Raw genomic sequence first — 20,064 nt, 5'->3', positions numbered from 1 at the left:
AGTGAAGGTGGAGGTAATATCACTGTGTATGCCCTGTTTAAGATCCCCTAAAAGGGACTTCAGTGTGGTCTCTGTAATGGGGGCAGAGCTGTGCCATGTGTCAGGTGCATTTGATACTTGCTGTTTGGTGTCTGGAGGTCTCTGGGCTGCAGGATTGCGATCCACATGGGTCCTCTGTCAGGGGGTGATGTTCCTGTGCAGGTCTCGGACTATAACCGCTCTTATTAGGTGAGGTCTGACCCGATAGCAGAGGATCAGACCTCATGGAGCGTTCTGCACCGCCTCTGGCTGCATGATGAGTTCTACGGCAGCCATCTTGGATTTTACAGGGTACCTGCCCTGTGCCACATCTCTGCTCTTTGTGGTGCGCCCCATCGCCGCCCAAAGTGTAGCGGAGCTTGTGCTGCACGATATTAAGGTAGTCCTCTACTTTTTTTTGCGCTGTGAGCCGCTATTCGACGGTGGAAGCTCGGAGCTGGGTCTATGTGCGGCCGCTCAGCTCCTCATCTGGACACACCCACTAAATAACATTTCCCACATGTCTACTTTACATCAGCACAATTTTGGAACCAACATTTTTTAAAAATGGGTTAAAAATTGACCAGCGACTTTGAGGGGCCTTTATGACAGAAAATACCCAAAAGTGACACCATTCTAAAAACTGCAACCCTCAAGGTGCTCAAAACCACATTCAAGAAGTTTATTAACCTTCCAGGTGCTTCACATGATTTTTTGGAATGTGGAAGAAAACAATGAACATTTACCTTTCTTTTTTCACAAAAATGTTACATTAGACTCAAATTTTCTTATGTTCACTCACAAGGGTTTTCAACAGGAAAAAATGAACCACAATATTTGTTGTGCATTTTCTCCTGAAGAAGCCGATACCCCATATGTGGGGGAAAACCACTGTTTGGGCACACGGCAGGGCTCAGAAGGGAAGGAGCGCCATTTGACTTCTTGAATGTAAAATTTGCTTGAATAATTTGCGGATGCCATGTCGGGTTTGGAGAGTCACTGATGTGCCTAAACAGTGGAAGCCCCCCACAAGTGACCCCATTTTGGAAACTAGACCCCTCAAGGAACTTCTCTAGATGTGTGATGAGCACTCTTAAAAATAAAGAAATCACTTTTTAGGAAAATGAAAAAATCACTTTTTCCACAAAAATGATGTTTTAGCCCCAAATGTTTTTATTTTCACAAGGGTAAGAGGAGAAAATGGACCGTAAAAACTGTTGTGCAATTTCTCCTGAGTACAGCGATACCCCATATATGGGGAAAATACACTGTTTAAGCGCACGGTAGGGTTCAGAAGGGAAGGAGCATGGTGTGACTTTTTGAACGCAAAATTGGCTGGAATCGAGAGCGTATGCCATGTCACGTTTGGAGAGCCCCTGATGTGCCTAAACAGCGGAAACCCCCCACAAATGACCCTATTTTAGAAACTAGACCCCTCAAGGATTTTATCAAGGGTTATAGTGAACATTTTGAACCCAGAGGTACGACACAGAATTTGATACCCATTAGGTCATCATATTGAATAAGTTGTCATTAGTATTGAGCGCATGTGCTTGCTACTTGAGTTTGCATCGGGTAAGCACCATGTATTGCGGGTGCACGAGTGACATGCTCGATTCCCCCCCCTCATGTTTCATGGTTGTTAGACACCCAAAAAAAAAACATGCGGGGATCGCTTGTGCATGGCAGGCAATCCCTTCAAGTTTTTTTGGCTGTATAACAGCCGCAAAACATATGGGGTGGAGACTCGAGCATGTCACTCGAGCATCTGCAATTCTCGGTGTATACCCGAGCACCCGATGCGAACTCAAGTAGCAAGCAGTTGCTCTCAACACTAGTCGCCATATGGTCATCATTTTTTTTTTTTTTTTTTAACTTTTGATAAAATCCTAACCCCAACCCTATCTCCAACCCTAACTACTAGCACAACCCTAAAAGTAACACAACCCTAACCTTAGCACAACCCTAATCCTAGTACAACCCTAAGCCTAGAGGTTTTTTTAACACCTTTCCTTGTGATTAGACGACTTTATTCTTTCGGTCAGTGCAATTACAGCAATACCAGATTCATATCGGGTTTTTATGTTTGGCAGATGTCACACACTAAAATACACTTTTTTTTGCAAAGGCTAGTTTTTGCAATCATTTTTCCATATTTTGACCGACAGTCATGTAAGGGCTTGTTTTTTGCGGGACAAGTTGACGTTTTTATTGGTACCATTATCGGGCAAATTACATTTTTGATCGCTTTGTTTTTTATGCAGTTCCGCGTGTGGTAAAATTGATAAGGCAGCGATATTCTTCGGGTACGACATTTATATAGTTTTTTTCATGTTTTGTCACTTTTACACAATAAAAAATATTTTATAGAAAAAAAATTTTTTTTGCATCGCTTTATTCTGAGAGCAGTAACTTTTAGATTTTTTCGCTGATGGAGCTGTATGGCAGCTTATTTTTTTGCAGGACAAGATGACATTTTCAGTGGTACTATTTTTATTTACATTCGTCTTTTTGATCACTTTTTTTTGTTTGGCTGTATGATGATAAAGCATAGTTTTTTGATTAGTTTTTTATTTCTTTTTTTTACTGTGTTCACTAAAGGGGTTAAATAGAGGGATAGTTTTATAGGACAGGTCTTTCCGGGCGCCGCAATACCAAATATGTGTACTTCTAATATATATATATATATTTTCATAATAATATTTATTTATGGGTACAGAATATTTTTATTTTTTTGGATTTTTTCTTTTTTTTTAAATATTTTTACTATTTTTTTTTTCACTTTCTGATAACTCTTTTACACTTTGTCCCACTATGGGACTTTCATTTTTTTGCAGACCGATCACTTTTAAAGCATAGGGATGCAGTAGCATCCTTGTGCTATGCAGGCTGTCAGCCCTGCACTGGCACAAGTTAGATAAATCGTGCATTGCACACGCTCTACCTATCTTCCTGATGCCTGGTGACCCAGATGTTGTCATGGTATTCAAGGTTAGAGGGGCGCTCTTAACTCTGCTTGCCCCGGAAATGCACAGCCTCTGTGCGGGCGCGATCACATTGTGCGTAATCGTAGGTACCTGGTCCATAAGTACCAGGGCGCAGGGACGTACTATTACTGACAATGTCAGAAAGGGGTTAAAGTGCATTTACTCCTCGCAAACGCACCCAAAAACACATCTATATCATAAATAATTTTAAAAAATGACACGGGGTCCCCCCTACTTTTGATAACCAGCCTAGGTAAAGGAGACAGGTGCGGGCTTATATTATCAAGCTGGGAAGATCCATGGATATTGGCCCTTTCCCAGCCCAAAAATGAAAGCTCTCAGCCGCCCCAGAATTGACGCATCCATGAGATGCGCCAATTTGGGCACTTTGCCGACTCTTCCCGATTGCCCTGGTGCGGTGGCAATTGGGGTAATAGTTTATGGGGTGGATGTCAGCTTTGTAATGTCAGTGAGCAACAAGCCTAATGGTTATTAATGGAGAGTTGTCTATCAGACACCCCCATTACTAATCCAGTAGTCATAAAAAAAACCACAGGAAAAAATCGTTTATTTTAAAAAAACACTCCCACACACCTTGCTCGCCAATTTATTAAAAAGCAAACAAATCAACATGAAGATCCGACGTAATCCAGCCACTTAGAAGTAGTCCAAAAATGGGAACCTGAAAGACATAAAAAGAGAGTTAACTAAATGAAAACAAGAAACATTCCCTCATTCACCAATTTATTATTAATAATAATTCCTGCAGCTGTGATGTGACCCATTGGGGTTCCCACGACGTCTCGCGATTCTGTACAGCAACCTTTGGTGCGTCATTCTGAGAACGACAATTCACAGATCACTCCTGGTCATGTCTCACGAGCGATGACATCAGTAACTTAGTAACGTCATCGTTCGTGAGGGACCTATGAAGGGACCTATTAGCACATTCCAATAAAATGAATGAAAATTATTGCGTGAACTGTTGTTGTTAAACTTTTTATTGGTACTGTACATGAGCATCCCTTTATAGGGAACCCCTTCGGTGCTGTTACTTTTTCTTCACTTTGTAACTTATTACGCAAGGGACTATCCTCTTTTTTTCATATATCGTAAAGTTCTAGATGTAAAATTTCCTTAGTTCATGTCTGTGCATGTGAATGGTTAAAGTGGATCTGTCGCCAAATTTGACAATCCTTCCTGCACTGCTACTGGTGGCATCTCACACGGCTAAATGCATGCGGATATATTGTCCTCTATTTGCTTCTTCTTGAACATTGGTTTGTGGTTGTTTTCCCTATGATCAGAATGCACCTTGGTGTTTCTAGGTTCTCCACTGATGTAATATATTTTTTTTGTTCCTTAAAGGGAACCTGTGACGTGAAAAAAAGCTATTTATCTGCAGATATGGGGTTAATCTGCAGAGTAATAGCATCCTGAACCTGCACTGCACTTAGACCCCCGCTCTCAGGAGGAAATGAACTTTATTCCTCCTGGTAGTGTTCTGGGTTCAGTCACCGGGATGGTGCCGGTGTGGTTCAGTCACCGCTCTGTGTATAGAGAGGGCAGCTGTAACCGCATCCCCGGCTCTGAGTAATGCTGAGCTGCTTTCAGTCAGTGCCAGTGATGTGGTTACCGCCACGGCTCACTATACACAGAGTGGTGACTGAACCTACACCTGTGCCACTCCCGAGATGGAAACCCAATGGATGCCGGGAGAAATAAAGTTCATTTCCTCCCAACAGCAGGGGATTAAGTGTCGGCGCCGGGCGGGTTCAGAATAGTATTAACCTAGAGATTATCCCCATATGTGCAGGCTAATTTCGTTTTTTCACATGACAAATTCCCTTCAAGTAAAGAAGCTTTTTTTATTGTAGTTATTATTTCTTACAAGCATGTAGTAATGTCTTTTTTTGTTTTGTTTTGTTTTTTAAATCTGCAGTGCAAGCGGACCTTCAGACCGCACCTATTATAGCGGTAAGACATTTTATGAAAATTCGGATGGTATAATGAAATATGTGACTTTATATTTTATTCCAAAATTTTTATAGGTTTTATTAAAGGTACGGAAAGTATTCAGACCCCTTTAAATTTTTCACTCTTTGTTTCATTGTAGCCATTTGGTAAATTCTAAAAAGTTAATTTTTTTTCTCATTAAAGTACACTCTACACCCCATCTTGACTGAACATAAACAGAAATGCAGAAATTTTTGCAAATTTATTAAAAAAGAAAAACTGAAATATTACATGGTCATAAGTATTCAGACCCTTTGCTCAGTATTGAGTAGAAAGACCCTTTTGAGCTGGTACTGCCATGAGTCTTCTTGGGAATAATGCAACAAGTTTTTCACACCTGGATTTGGGGATCCTCTGCCAATCTTCCTTGCAGATCCTCTCCAGTTCCGTCAGGTTGGATGGTGAACGTTGGTGGACAGCCATTTTCAGGTCACTCCAGAGATGCTCAATTGGGTTTAGGTCAGGCATCTGGCTAGGCCAGTCAAGAATGGTCACAGATTTGTTCTGAAGCCTCTCCTTTGTTATTTTAGCTGTGTGCTTAGGGCCATTGTGTTGTTGGAAGGTGAACCTTCAGCCAAGTCTTAGGTCCATAGCATGATGATGCCACCACCATGTTTCACAGTTGGGATTGTATTGGGCAGGTGATGAGTAGTGCCTGGTTTTCTGCACACACACCGCTTAGAATTACCACCAAAAAGTTCTATCTTTGTCTCATCAGACCAGAGAATCTTATTTCTCATAGTCTAGGAGTCCTTCATGTGTTTTTGAGCAAACTTTATGCTGACTTTAATATGTCTTGCACTGAGCAGAGGTTTCCTTCGGGCCACTCTGCCATAAAGGCCTGACTGGTGGAGAGCTGCAGTGATAGTTGACTTTGGAACTTTCTCCCATCTCCCTACTGCATCTCTGGAGCTCAGCCACAGTGATCTTGGGGTTCCTCTTTATCTCTCTCACCAAGGCTCTTCTCCCACGATTGCTCAGTTTGGCTGGACGGCCAGGTCTAGGAAGACTTCTGGTGGTCCCAAACTTCTTCCATTTAAGGATTATGGAGGCCACTGTGCTCTTAGGAACCTTGAGTAATGCAGACATTCTTTTGTAATCTTGGCCAGATCTATGCCTTGCCTCAATTCTGTCTCTGAGCTCCTTGGGCAGTTTCTTTGAGCTCATGATTCTCATTTGGTCTGGCATGTACTTTGAGCTGTAAGATCTTGTGTGTACCTTTCCAAATCAAGTCCTATCAGTTTAATTAAACACAGCTGGAATCCAATGAAGGAGTAGAACCATCTCAAGGAGGATCACAAGGAAATGGACAGCATGTGACTTAAATAAGAGTGTCTGAGAAAAGGGTCTGAATACTTATGACCATGTGATATTTCAGTTTTTCTTTTTTAATAAATTTGCAAAAATTGGAGTTGGGGAACACTTTTTTAGTGTGTGACAGCAGCCAAACATAAAAATCCGATATACAGTGGCTTGCAAAAGTATTCACCCCCTTCGCAGTTTTTGTGTTTTTCTACCTTACAACCTGGAATTTAATTGTTTTTTAAAGGCTTTGCATGAGATCATGTAAAGAACATGCCTACAGTTCTGAACATTTGGTTTTATTTTTGTTGTGAAGCAAACAACAAATAGGACAAAATACCTGAAAACTTCAATGCGCATAACTATTCACCCGTCTAAAGTCAGTACTTAGTAGAAGCTCCTTTTGTAGCAATTACAGCTGAAGGTCGTTTTGGGTTAGTCTCTATGAGCTTTCTACCTCTTGCCACTGGGATTTTTGGCCATTCTTCAAGGCCAAACTGCTCCATCTCCTTCAAGTTAGATGATTTCCTCTGGTGAACAGCAATCTTCAAGTCTGACTACAGATTCTCAGTTGGATTACAATCTGGGCTTTATCACTACAAAACATTTAGGCTATGTGCCCACGATGCAGAAATACTCCGGATTTTTCCTGAGCGTTTCTGCATCTCCCTTGCAGAAAAAACGCATGCGGATTGTACATGCGTTTTTACTGCCAGGGACATGCGGATGTGAAGCGTTCTTCACATGCATTTCTGCATGCGGATTGACAAGCGCTTTCCAAGCGATTTTAGCATCACTTGGAAAGTGCTTGACAACTTGGTCACACTATATAAATCCATGTGTGTTATATAGTGTGACCTTAAAGAATGTTTAAAAATAAAAAAATTAATCTATACTTACCTTCCGATGGCCCCCGAAGTCTTGCTTCGCTCCATTCTCCCTTGCCGGCAGCTCGCGGTACACTGCACTGAAGGACCTGCCATCACATGACTATGATGTCAGCGCAGGTCCTTCAGTCCATCGCAAACTGCCGGCATGGGAGGATGAGCGCAGCGGGGGCCGTCAGAAGGTAAATATAATATTTATTTTTTATTTTATTCTTTTTTTTACAGGTTCTATGGTACCCTGGTCCGGAGGAGAGTCTCCTGTCCTCCACACCCGGGTACCATCCGCACATTGAAACACTTGGATTCCGCATATACAGATGCAGTGATGCGTAATCCATGCAAGTCAACGGCGGCGAAAAAAATAATTGGTAGTGCTGCGTTTTTTTCCGCAATGATAACCCGCAGCGGAAATTTCCGCAGCATGTGCACAGCACATGCGGATTATCATTGGGGACCATGGCTGGCCTTCTACCATTCGTTTCTGCAGCATTTTTGCCGCTGCGGAAACGCTTAAAAAAACCGCATCGTGGGCACACAGCCTTACACTTTTTCCCTTAAACCACTCGAGTGTTGCTTTAGCAGTATGCTTTGGATCATTGTCTTGTTGGAAGGTGAACCACTGTCCCAGTCTCAAATCACTGACAGACTGAAACAGGTTTTGCTCAGAAAGATCCATGTTTTTCGCAGGATCCATCTTTTCCTGGACTTGAACAATTTCCCCTATCCCTGCTGCCGAAAAACATCCCCATAGTATGATGCTAACACCACCATGTTTCACTGTGGGGATAGTGTTCTTGGGGTGATGAGTTGTGTTGGTTTGGCACCAGACATAGCGTTTACTTTGGTGGCAAGAAAGTTCAATTTTGGTCTCATCTGACCACATCGCCTTCCTCCACACCTTTGAGGAGACTCCCACATGTATTTTGGGAAACTCAAAATACCTTACAATTTTTGTAAGTAAAGGCTTTTTTTCTTGTTCAATTATGTTTATTGGTATTTTAAAACATTTTAAAGGGAGAAATGCACACACAATATAAGCCTAAAGGTTGGCGGAGAGTAGGGGAGGTAGGAAAGCTAGGGGGAAGGAAGGGGAAGTAAAAGGTAATTCCTTTTGAAAATATGGAAAAGAGAGGCAAGTGTACAAAAAGCTGTCTTTGAATTTTACATGTAACTTGCACTTGTTAAAATTATAGCTTATTCCTTATGAATTAATTGCTGAAAAAAGAAAGACAGAAATATTAGTAAGACACATATAGTACATTAAAAGTAGCTTAATGATATATGTGGACACTTGCCGGGGATCAAGATGTTCTCCATCGACCTGGGGGGAAGGAGTTTGATTTAAGTTTCCATTCAGTCAGAGTGAAGTATGAATAGAAGTTCGCTGACCTAATGCAAATATTGAAGATTGTTTCAATTGGAAGATGGAAAAAAAAGGATTATGATCTTTTTATAATCTGGTTCTTGAAGATAGATTGTAATTCTATGGTAATAGTCCAAGATGGAAAATTGTATTACAATCCAGATGAAATCCAAGGCATAGACCCAAATTGACCCATATTGTAATCGAATTTAGTATGAATTGTAATTCAAGTGTTTATAATGTTATAATCTTGGTTAAAATCCGTAGATATTAGCTGATATTTATTCACCTAGTCCAAGAAATTCTAAGCAACACTAGACACTGTGAAAATATTACTATACACTTAATCCTATGTGGTTATTTGTTTCAAACCCATCAGGATAACAGAGACTCTAAATTCAATTAAAAATCAATATTTTTTATTCATTATCCATATAAAAAACAGAAAAACAATTTTTTTTTTAAAAAAATGACAGGGGACATCCAGAAAAGAGAGATGCAATATATAGCTTGGTCATATCACATTCATCATGATTGTATAGCCGAAAACTAAACCACCTTATTCACTTGATGCATATTTGAACCGGTATTATAGACAGATGTAAACAGATTTGACAAAGTGCAAATTATGCAATAGTCAGTCAAATATAATAAATTAAATTAAATGGTAGGGAGTCAGACATTTACATCTATGATCAAAAAGTGCTAAGTGCTTGTATTTAGAAAAAATTGTCTGCATTATTTCATTGCATTAGTTGGACCGTAAACAACTGCTTACAACTATGCAAAGTGCCATGGAGTAGTCAATATACCTATTAAAAATTGGTAAGAAAGTAAGAAAAGATCAAAGATATCTAATGATAGGCCAGGCGTCCGGGGGAGCCGTCCATAGGAAGTTATCCCATCAATCATGTGCCAGTTGTAAGGTGCCGCACGCCACTATACAGGAACCGGACCCGTGGAGTAAAGCCTAGCTGTGCAGAGCAGTGGAACGCATGTGTGGAACGCATGTGTGGAACGCATGCGGACCACATGGAGCACAACCTCAAAAAGGTCCATCCCCACTTCCTAAATCATGAACCTGTAGGACATGGCATACATATCAAGGAATGACAAGGGAAAATGGGAGGGGAATGGGGAAGGAAGGAGGGAAGAAGAAAAGAATAAACCAAATGTAAAGACAGAAAATAGATGCTGTAGGAGCATCGATTACCATAAAGTGAAATGTGAAGGGGGTGGGGGGGTGAAAATGAAAGTAAGGCTGAGTTCACACGATGCGTTTTTCATGCGTTTCCGCTGCGTTTTTGCAGTTGCGTAAACGCCGCGGAAACGCATGAAAAACGCATGGTAGAAGGGCAGCAATGTTCCCCAATGGAAATCCGCATGTCCTGTGCCCATGATGCGGATTTTTCCGCAGCGTAAACGCTGCGGTCAAAAATCCGCAGCATGTCAATTAATTTTGCGGAAACGCTGCTCTTTTGCCGCCATTGCCTTGCATTAGACCGCATGGAATCCGCATCACTGTATATGTTGATGCGCTTTTCATGCGGTCTAATGTGCGGATGGTACCCGGGTGTGGATGAGAGGACTCTCATCCAGACCCAGGTACCATTAAAAAAAAAAGAATAAAATAAAAAATATATATATTCTCACCTTCTGACGGCCCGCGCTGCGTCCTGCCGGCTTCCCGAGCACTTCGGGGTTGAATGAAGGACCTTCGCTGACGTCAGAGTCATGTGACGGGTCACGTGACGCTGACGTCGGAAGGTCCTACAGTCTTCACTGCCGGCAGCCGGGACCGATGAAGCAGGACACCGGGGGCCATCAGAGGGTAAAGTATAGATTTATTTTTTATTTTTTGACATCACACACTATATAAATCCATGCCGGCTGCATGGATTTATATAGTGTGAAGTTGACAAGCACTTTTCAAGTGATGCTAAAATCGCTTGGGAAGCGCTTGTCAACCCGCATGCGGAAATGAAAGTGAAGACCGCTTCATTTCCGCATGTCCCTGGCAGGAAACCGCATGTACAATCCGCATGCGTTTTTTCCTGCCAGAGAGATGCAGAAACGCTCAGGAAAAAATCCTGAGCATTTCTGCATCGTGTGCACATACCCTAAAAGTGTAAATTAAAAAAGAAAAATCATGTATGAATGAAAATATGTATTTGTTGAATGTGAAGTGTATAAATAACGAAAATAATGTATGTATAGTGAAAAAGCAAAGAATAAGTGAAAAGTAATAAAACAAATATATGTAAGTAAGTGTTAATATGTCTATTGTCAAAGAGAAGCGAAGTGTAACAATTAGAAACATTTAATTGTGCTAGGATTTTATGCCACGCAATCACGGAGAATAAGGGGAGAAGCCTACACAATGCCACGAATTTCAAAAATATTCAATATGTTTCAGATTCACTTGTTAAAGGGACACAGCGCCATCTATAATTATAGTCCATGCATATCATTGGTAGATGGTTCCAAACTAATGTTCCTTGATTCTAATTGTCCGTTATCATGGATCTCCACAGAAGGCTCTAGGAACACCATCCCCTTCGGAAGGAGGAGTCAACCAGGTCACCAGACTCCACCCCAAGTAGCCAAGGCAGCAGGTAAGTAGTGGATATAAGTAAGTCTTTGATTTGGGATAAAAACACAATCAATTAGAAGTACATAATGGTTTGTAAAGAGGACTACTCATCCTTTACAGTACCCATGATACACAAAAATGAAAAATGAGAATGGGGGCGGGAGGGAAAAAAGGGAACAAGGGAAGGGAAATTGGACCTAAGATCTATTTAAAAGCTGATTACAGCATAATTCTCGGCTACCCTATAAACGGCCTCGCAGACGCCAGGAAAAATGGTCAGAATGAAAAAAAGGGAAAAGTTAAAAAGGTATTAAAATACCATAAGATAAAAACATAAAAAATAGCCACCCAGAAATAAACATGAAACCTACCAACTCGAAAAAAATGGGGGAAGAAATATGAATAAATTACAAGAAAGAACTAAAACCCGTAGCTTCATTTAAACCCTGTGGATTCAAGGTACCCAATCGAAAAATCCAATGACTTTCTAACTAACCTAAGGCTTTTCCAAGATCTCCACCCCTTAGACCTAGGACTATCTGATCTATGGCAAATGCCTTAAGGCCTTTAGGGGAACAATTGTGGTACAGTTTAAAATGACGCGGAATAGTTTTAATGTGGGGTCATCAATGCCAACTGCTTTTTCGATGTCCTTCACATGCTCTCTTTCCCGTATTTTGAATTCTCTCGTGGTAAAGCCAACTTAAAGTTTTCGGTAGCGACATTCGGCATAGTAGATTACTCCTTTGGAGCTGTAATTCAGATGTTTGCATTTCTGGAAAGTTCTGGTGCCATCATGGTTGGCAAATGTTTTGGCTTTCACGAGATTCCAGCAAGCCTTACAGTGGCCACAAGGAAAGAAACCCTGTGGAATAGTAGAAGGTTCCTTGTTTTTGGCAGTTGAATCATAGTAACTATGTACTAATATATCTTTCAGATTTCTACATCTCTTTGCCACCATTGATGGGGCTGAAGGGAGAATTTTGGACAAAACATGGTCCTTAGCAAAACTTTCCAATGTTTGTTGATAATTGATGTCAATTCATCCCATTGGTTATTATACGTTGATATAAACCGTACCACTCCATCATTATTTGTATCAATCTTCCTGGGCGCATTATGAATGAGCTGTTCTCTGGATACTTTTTTGGCTCTCATATATCCGCGTCTAATTTGTCTTCGACTGTAACCCCTAGCCAAAAAGCGTTGAGCGAGATTAGTGGCTTGTTGTTCAACTGACCAATAGGGATTCCCCTAATGGTGGAGGGCAAATGAGACGATTCTGCATGTAGCAGTGAGTTAGTGGCCATAGACTTGCGATATATATCCGTAATGACACGTCCTTCACTAGAAATGTGGATTTTGAGATCCAAGAAGTCTAGCTCTCTATGAAAATGATATGTCAATTTAATGTTAAGATTATTATTATTATTGAGAGCTTTCATCAGAATATCCAAATCCCCCACTGACCCCTCCCACATAAACCATAAGTCATCGATATATCGCATCCACCCTTGCACCAAATCAATGCCAGGAATTGATTTCCCTGGAATATGTCCCTCTCCAAGCTCATATAAACAAATTGGCATAGGAGGGGGCACAAGTGGCCCCCATCGCTGTGCCCTGTAGTTGTAAATAAAAAAAATTATGAAAAATAAATACATTATGCTTGAGGACATATTCCAGGAGGATCAATATTAAGTCAGCTAGCTCTGAATCCAAATTTGTAGATGTCTGATACCAAGATGCCGCTCTCAAGCCATCTTCATGTTTTATACAAGTATACAAGGCTTCCACATCTGCCGTTACCATGATGGCTTGGTCTGGAATATAAAGGTGGTTTAATCTTTGGAGAGCCGCATTGGTGTCCTGGATGAATGATGGTAGGGTGGATACGATAGGTTTCAAAAAATAATCAATGACGTCGGAAATTACCTCACATAATCCCCCATTGCCTGAAACAATGGGTCTACCGGGGGGTCAGTGTGCTTTTTGTGGACCTTTGGAATGAGATACAATGTGGGAAGTTTTGGATGAAAGTTATTAATTGTATCTAACATTTTTTGGGTAATAATACCCTTCTCCAAAGCCTTCTCCATGATGAAAATTAATTCATTGTGGAAGGTAGGGGTCGGATTATATACCATTTTTTTTATAGCAAGATGGTGGGCTTGTTTTTCGTATAAATAGGTGGGCCGCACCACCAGATTCCCCCCCGTATCTGCTGGTTTATATACCACGTCGGGGAGGGATTGTAATTCTTTTACAGCTGCTCTCTCCTGTTTTATTAATGTTTGACTTCCAGGGGGACAGCTTGGAAGAGATTGAATGTCATTAGTAACTAGTTTGGTGAAGACATCGACCGCTGGGCATGTACTTAGAGGGGGGAACTTTTTGGATTTGTGAAAAAGGTTCGAAGGAATGTTACCAACGTTTGTAAGTTGATTTTCATCATCCAATGATTCCAAAATCTGAAGTGCTTCCCTTTCTTCCACGATGGAAAACATACTCTGATGGTCGGCCTTGTTATGCAATTTTTTAAAAACTAGCTTTATAGCAAGGAGATGTACATCTCTCACCACCGAGAACGTGTCTAAATACGAAGAGGAGAAAACGTCAAACCTCTTTCAAGAACTCTGAGTTGAATTTCTGATAGAACATGTGAAGACAAGTTAATTACCCTTAAGCGGTTCTGACGCGCCCCCTGGGCCATGTTCAGGGGATACCCGGAGCCGGATCTGGATAGGGGTAGTAGTCCTTGTGGCGGTGACCCGGTCCGTGCCCAGGGTGTCAAACTAAGTGGCAGTCTAAGGCAGTAGATGTTAACTTGATCGACTACGCCACCCGTTGAGTGTGGCTTTGAAGCCGCCGCTGCAGAACAGTCCGCTGAGGCCGGTGGTATGGGTGCAGCAATGATGGTATAACCCCCAACGGGAGGGGTATGGCCTCAGGGCAGCTGGTGCGGATGATGGGGGTAGTTATGGTGTAGTAAGAAGAGTCAGAGACACGAGATGCAAGTTCAGTGTTTTTACTCACGGGTGTTCCTTGGTCACTCTGGCCTTGAGTGACCACCCGAGCCGTGCCGCGTCCACCAGGTCCTGGACTCGGCTAACCCCCAGGCAGTCCGGAGCGTGGTCCTGAGCTTCCCTGTCTCTCTCTCTCTTCCTCCTGGCCGTTCCCACCAGGGATCCACTTATGGCCGGCTCCCTCGGGTCTCTTGGTGGTCAACCCTTCTCTGGGTTCCCTGACCCTATACTCGGTGTGCCTTTCTGGTGGATTTGGTGAGGGTCGTGGCAAATCTTGACCAAGACCTCCGGTTTCTGGCTGAGGATAAGTGGCCTCCACCAGTTCGGGTTCCGGTACCCGTGTCCGCCAACCCTTCACCCTTCTGGCTTAATTCTGGGATCTTGGGGTTCCTTCTGTCTCTCTCTCTGGGTCTTTCTTACTCCTCTCTTCCTCACTGCAGACTTGGCCTTGGAGCTGGGCCCAGCCGGAGCCACAGCTCCCTGTCAGCCCTCCTGGCTGAGCTCCTCTGAGCTGACTGACTCTCAAAGACTGACTGGCCCTGACCTAAGATGGTGCCCACCTTATATACTCCCTCTATGTGTGAGCTCAGGTGACCAGCACCCAATGAGCTCCTAGCTTTACCCAGACTACTCCCCCTATCTGCCCCTACACTACTGGGATGTTCCACCCCCCTTCCCACTCCAGCCAGGGACAGACGCTGTCGTACCTGCACATATACCTAGTGGGAGTACCGTAGTTCTGTCCCCCGGAAATGGGATGTATGTAGTGCATGCAGCCTACTAAGCTCAGTTCCACACTCCATCCTTACCCGGGAGTGGAATACCACACCTCTGGCTTGAGGTGTAATACCCCTGTAGCAGCCGAGTCCTCAGGGTGCTACATTCCCCCCTGGTAAATCACAGCACGTCCTCGGGCTGTAAAAGAGCAAAAACATACAAAAACATACAATTTTTTTTATAACATCATAAACATATAAAACAGTATATATATCATCAGCAGCATAAAACTTTTTCATAATAAACTTTTCATCGTAAATATTCTTGTTCCTCCGGCCACGGTGCAACTTGTGACCGGGTAAAGTGCAACAGTTTCTTTTAGAAAAAACACAGTTCTTTATAAAACCGGTAGGGAGCGCTTTAGGAAGCGCAACTATGTACAAGGGGGGTATGTGGCCGCTCTCAGTCCTCGGCCAGGTATTAGGAAAGAATGACCGCTCTCAGTCCTCGGTCAGTGGGAATAGGGACACACGGGTAACAGTTCACACTTGTCCCAACGGGGACTGTACTTTTCTGGTAACAGTTCGCTGTACCCTTACGGGTAACTATATACAGTTCTCTTTACCGTACTTTAGTAACGGCGTCCTCCTGCTCCTTCTCGCGGGTAGGCTTCAGACCCGTCCGGGTCCTCTTGCTCCTCCTCACACCGCAGCTCTTCCTCTGTCAACCGGTGTACATGAAGGGCATAGGGTCCTTTGGCGCATTGGTGCTGGGTAAAGGTGACCTCGTCACCCAGGTATAGGTCACGTCCTCTGTGTCCCTCCGGTAGGTGGGACTCGACATCTCTGCGGATCACGAAGACGTCTCCGGGGGTGTGGTGATCCCTGATGAAGCCCCAACCGTGCTGCAGTTGGAATTTAATTACAGTCCCGGTGGCACGGGGAGCGTGGGCTGCACGGGGGTTCCGTCGGGTCCGGCTCTTCTGTTCTGCACTCTGTATTTGCAGCCGCTGCTCACGGACCCGCCTCTCTCTCCGTTCTCGCTCGAAGACCTCCAATTGCTGCCGGCAGCACTCCGCACGCTCAGCTGCAGCCGCCCGGGTTTCCTGAGTGAACCCGATGAGGTCTCCTCCAGTGGGGTCCCACTCAAACTGCGCCTCCTCTAACGAGAGTGGGGTCATCTTGACAGGCGCCGGAGCCGGGATCAGGGGCTCGCACAGGGGCCTTTCCTTCTGGAGTTGGAGTTGGTAGTACTCCGGTGGCCACACAAAGGGCTGCCCATCCGGGCAAGTGTGCTGGGCAAACAAGTCTTCACCCAGGTGCGGCACTTTGGATGTTGAGGGCGCGGTGGTAGCAGCGGCGCCCGGGTTCACCAGGCCTTGGGGCACCCTGAAGGTAAAGGGCACCGTGAAGACGGCGGCGCCCGGGGGTACTCGGCCCTGCGACCAGGCCGGTGGCTCAGTGGAGGTAGAGGGCGCTGTTGGAACTGCGGCGCCCGGGGGTACTCGGCCCTGCGACCAGGCCGGTGGCTCAGTGGAGGTAGAGGGCGCTGTTGGAACTGCGGCGCCCGGGTGCGCTCTCTCCAGACTCCTCCAGGCTGCACCGATCTTCGCTCTTTTGTTCTGTATCCGCCCACATCGAGGGTGGTCCCGGGGCAACTTGGTGATTGTCAGTTCCAGGGGCAGTCCCCTCACGCTGATGGACATCTCTATCACTACAGTCTCTGCTGGTGGGGGCGGTTTCCGCTTTTGGCGCCATTCTTGGTCCTGGCCCACGATGGGAGGTGGCCTCTTGCCACCCTCTGGCACGCCCATAATGGCGTCCGCTCTGCCAAGGCGGGAAATCTTCTCTGATGGCGGGAAACGTCTCCCATTGGCGGGAAACTCCGTGGATGGCGGGAAAAAGCTGCAGATGGCGGGCAACCGGCGGGAAACGACCTGTGATGGGGTCCGATGGCGGGGACCCTCCGGAACCGGCGGGAGACTTCTTTTTGAGGTAAATGTGAACTTTTCTTCAGGCACGCAGTACCCGGTAGTTGCGGGCACGTTATCCTGCCGACTACGCCAAATTTGACGCGCCCCCTGGGCCATGTTCAGGGGATACCCGGAGCCGGATCTGGATAGGGGTAGTAGTCCTTGTGGCGGTGACCCGGTCCGTGCCCAGGGTGTCAAACTAAGTGGCAGTCTAAGGCAGTAGATGTTAACTTGATCGACTACGCCACCCGTTGAGTGTGGCTTTGAAGCCGCCGCTGCAGAACAGTCCGCTGAGGCCGGTGGTATGGGTGCAGCAATGATGGTATAACCCCCAACGGGAGGGGTATGGCCTCAGGGCAGCTGGTGCGGATGATGGGGGTAGTTATGGTGTAGTAAGAAGAGTCAGAGACACGAGATGCAAGTTCAGTGTTTTTACTCACGGGTGTTCCTTGGTCACTCTGGCCTTGAGTGACCACCCGAGCCGTGCCGCGTCCACCAGGTCCTGGACTCGGCTAACCCCCAGGCAGTCCGGAGCGTGGTCCTGAGCTTCCCTGTCTCTCTCTCTCTTCCTCCTGGCCGTTCCCACCAGGGATCCACTTATGGCCGGCTCCCTCGGGTCTCTTGGTGGTCAACCCTTCTCTGGGTTCCCTGACCCTATACTCGGTGTGCCTTTCTGGTGGATTTGGTGAGGGTCGTGGCAAATCTTGACCAAGACCTCCGGTTTCTGGCTGAGGATAAGTGGCCTCCACCAGTTCGGGTTCCGGTACCCGTGTCCGCCAACCCTTCACCCTTCTGGCTTAATTCTGGGATCTTGGGGTTCCTTCTGTCTCTCTCTCTGGGTCTTTCTTACTCCTCTCTTCCTCACTGCAGACTTGGCCTTGGAGCTGGGCCCAGCCGGAGCCACAGCTCCCTGTCAGCCCTCCTGGCTGAGCTCCTCTGAGCTGACTGACTCTCAAAGACTGACTGGCCCTGACCTAAGATGGTGCCCACCTTATATACTCCCTCTATGTGTGAGCTCAGGTGACCAGCACCCAATGAGCTCCTAGCTTTACCCAGACTACTCCCCCTATCTGCCCCTACACTACTGGGATGTTCCACCCCCCTTCCCACTCCAGCCAGGGACAGACGCTGTCGTACCTGCACATATACCTAGTGGGAGTACCGTAGTTCTGTCCCCCGGAAATGGGATGTATGTAGTGCATGCAGCCTACTAAGCTCAGTTCCACACTCCATCCTTACCCGGGAGTGGAATACCACACCTCTGGCTTGAGGTGTAATACCCCTGTAGCAGCCGAGTCCTCAGGGTGCTACAGTTCTCTCCCTTTTTGGTTCCAGCAGCCTTAGCAAACATATCCTGAAATCTTCGTTCCTGTCTTTTGCCCTTGTCCATATGAAAGCCCCTACTACTGGTGCTATCAATATCACTAGAGGATGAAAAATTCATCCGTCTGTGACTGATAAGGACTTTCATAAGACTGACCTTGATTGAAGACTTTAGTGACGTTTTTATGTTTTTTAATCTGCCAGCGAAATATTTTATTGTTCTCAAATTCAGTTAGATCTCGTTGGTGTTTCTTAGATTTTATCTGACTGATATCTCCTTCCCATTTATTTATATCAGTCATAAGTTTTTCAAAATTTTCCCCTGTAATCTCCTTGTGAATAGTTTTCTCCAATGCCTCCAACTCATCATCCAAGTCACCAAGGGTTTTAGTATTTGTTTCAATGATGATCTGGATGAAATCCAGCGAGCATAAAGTTGCGGCCTTAATCCATTTATTGCTCAAAGTCTCGTCTTTTAGATCAAAAGATGGGTACACTTGTATACGTAAGCCACGTGGGATGATTCTTTTGGTATAATAATTCTCTAAGGATGTTTTATTCCACCATACACTGGATGTTCCCTGTTTGAATAGATCTGAAGCCTTAGTTTGCCAGGCATTCATTCTGGCTTTTAAATCCATTTTAAGTATTTTGAATGGACCAATCTGTTTGAAAACAGCAAACATAATTATTCACATAGTCCAAGAAATTCTAAGCAACACTAGACACTGGGAAAATATTACTATACACTTAATCCTATGTGGTTATTTGTTTCAAACCCACCAGGATAACACAGACTCTAATTTAAATTAAAAATCAATATTTTTTATTCATTATCCATATTAAAAAAACAGAAAAACAAAACAATTTTTTAAAAATGACAGGGGACATCCAGAAAAGAGAGATGCAATATATAGCTTGGTCATGTCACATTCATCATGATTGTATAGCAGAAAACTAAACCACCTTATTCACTTGATGCATATTTGAACCAATATTATAGACAGATGTAAACAGATTTGACAAAGTGCAAATTATGCAATACCCTAATTATATTAAAGTAGGGAGTCAGACATTTACATCTATGATCATAAAGTGCTAAGTGCTTATATTTAGAAAAAATTGTCTGCATAATCTCATTCCATTAGTTGGAGAGTAAACAACTGCTTACAACTATGCAAAGTGCCATGGAGTAGTCAATATACCTATTAAAAATTGCTACAAACTGACCATATTGACAGCATTTACCTCTCAGAACCCCTACGCCGTTTCGCTGTTAAGCTTCTTCCGGGGGTGTGTCTATCCACTGAGGGGCTTGAGTATATATAGAGCCATGTAGCCAATTGCATCATCTGATGTATGAAAAAGAAAGTAAGAAAAGATGAAAGATATCTAATGATAGGCCAGGCTTCCGGGGCTGGTGCGTCCATAGGAAGTTATCCCATCAATCATGTGCCAGCTGTAAGGTGCTTTGATGGCGCATCGCTTGCGTGTATACTACACCTGTTTGCAAAAGGGACTTCCGGGTGGTGCGCAGTGGAACGCACGCGGTCCACATGTAGCGCATCCCTGGAAGTCAGTAGGTGATGTCACACGCCCGTGTGCACAGCTCCCATGCTTATTCTTTGCTTTTTCACTATACATACAGTACAGACCAAAAGTTTGGACACACCTTCTCATTTAAAGATTTTTCTGTATTTTCATGACTATGAAAATTGTACATTCACACTGAAGGCATCAAAACTATGAATTAACAAAAAAGTGTGAAACAACTGAAAATATGTCTTATATTCTAGGTTCTTCAAAGTAGCCAGCTTTTGCTTTGATGACTGCTTTGCACACTCTTGACATTCTCTTGAA

Source organism: Phyllobates terribilis, unplaced genomic scaffold, assembly GCF_046119375.1.
Source record: "Phyllobates terribilis strain yellow unplaced genomic scaffold, ASM4611937v1 Scaffold_10__3_contigs__length_209671492, whole genome shotgun sequence".
In the NCBI taxonomy this organism is placed as follows: domain Eukaryota; kingdom Metazoa; phylum Chordata; class Amphibia; order Anura; family Dendrobatidae; genus Phyllobates; species Phyllobates terribilis.
Note: the sequence above shows the minus strand (reverse complement) of the source record.